This window comes from Penaeus monodon, chromosome 38 (assembly GCF_015228065.2).
Source record: "Penaeus monodon isolate SGIC_2016 chromosome 38, NSTDA_Pmon_1, whole genome shotgun sequence".
Taxonomy (NCBI): domain Eukaryota; kingdom Metazoa; phylum Arthropoda; class Malacostraca; order Decapoda; family Penaeidae; genus Penaeus; species Penaeus monodon.
Window position 1 is genome coordinate 23,787,746 of NC_051423.1, and position 2,002 is coordinate 23,789,747.

Consider the following 2,002-nt stretch of genomic DNA (forward strand, 5'->3'; position numbering starts at 1 on the left):
TTGCAGGTTTGGGCCATTGTGAATGGCGAACGTCTTGATAGATCAGCCGCCGAGATAGAGCTTTCCTTCGAGAACTTTTCCGGCCTGTGCTTCGGTTCTCCGAGCGTGGATCCGCCGTCGGCTTCATCCTACGTCGGAGGAGTGTCCATCCACGAAGGACTGGCTGCAGGCCTTCCTGAAGACGGCTCCGACGACCCGTCCGCCGCCGTCGCGTGCCCCGTCCTCGTCGCCAGCGCTGCTCTCCTGCCCGTCAACGCCTCTTGGTTTCGTCGCAGGGATATGATCGTCGTTGAGTACGCGGAGAGGGAGCTCTGTTCTCCGTCGGCCCACAACTTGGTCGTCAAACACCTCGGAGGGTATCACGAGCTGGACGCCTTGTGTGGAGCCTTCGGGGGAAGTTTGCTCTCGGAGGAGGAAGTGTTCCAAGGGCTGGTAGACTTCACGGATGACTCCCTGGAGACATGTGTCACCGAGGACGTCCATATGGCTTGGGTCAGCACCAGCGACGCCAAAGCCAAGGACCTGGCGACAAAATGCTCCACGCTTTTAGTCACTGGCGCCATAGGATCGCGGCCTTGCATCAGTGAACTAAAATGCAGCCTGTGCAGGGTGCCCATTTGGCATCGATATACACTCTACGGGGACATCGAGCTCTTTGACAGGTATTATTTCGTGAAACCTTTGCCTAAAGGCGACTTCTTCTTTGAAGGAATGGCCACGTCTAACATCACCAAGAATGGCAGCGCCTGGGTATTACAGTCCCATCTGCACCGAAGGTCGTGGCATCTCACGCAGGAGGCGAGTCCTATCGGCCGACGACAGTGGCGCTCGGGCGGGGGCCCCAGTGTGACGCTGGCGCTCACCTCGTGCTCGGTGTTCCACTTCTCTACCGACAACGGCCTCTGCCTCCCGAGGGCCCAGCGGTGCGACGGCCGATCAGACGCCCCCGACGGCAGCGACGAGCGGGGATGCCCTGAGCGAGTGATGACCAAGCCCCCGGACTACGACATTGCCAACGGCCCCTACCAGTCCTCGGAGGAGACCGGCAAACTCGACTACAGTTTCACCATGTTCCACATCTCGCAGATCAAGACCGAGGAGAACGTTGCCACGGTCGACATGCTCCACCTGGTGACCTGGCATGACCCGAACTTGCGCTTCTGGGACCTGAAGAATGACATCTGGCACTCGTTTCCATGCAAGGACATCTGGTACCCTAAGATCGGCCTCATGGCAGGTTACGGCATCGGAGGAGAGGCGGAGGTCGTGAACTACAAGAGGATATGTATGGTACGGAAGGAGCGGGACACGGTCGAGGAATTTGAGATCACGGATCCCTATATGGGTAAGAGCGTGTGCATCGATGTACAGAATGTGCGTGGGTATGGGTGATTGTTTATATATCTGCATGTAAGCATATATATATGTACATAGATTTTTTATAAAATAAAAAATAAATTGAGACTAAAACGCAGACACAAGGAGAGAATAATAATGATCATAATGACAAAAAATAAAAATAATAACAATAATAATAACAACAATGATAATGATAATAACAACAATGATGAGGATAATAATGACAATGATAATGCTAGGGATTATAATAAAAATAAAAAATGTTAATAGTAATGATAATAATAATGTGTGTGTGTTTAATTATTTGTATGTGCGTATTTAATCACGCATATAGATAGAGATATGTGTGTGTGTGTGTGTGTGTGTGTGTGTGTGTGTGTGTGTGTGTATGTATGGGACTTTAATTAATCCTTCCACATGTTTATTAACCACAGGAAGGGTAGCAGGAAAGGGCTCTCTGAACATCACCATGCACGAGGCTTTCGTGACAACCTACCCATGCCTCTTCCAAGTGTACCAGTACCCCTTTGGAGTGTATCAGTGTAACTCCACGTTCTACATCAAACAGGAGAACACATTCGTGCACTGGAGGGAAACAAGAGCAGGCTACGTGAGCTACAGCGGTGACCACAACCTATTGGAT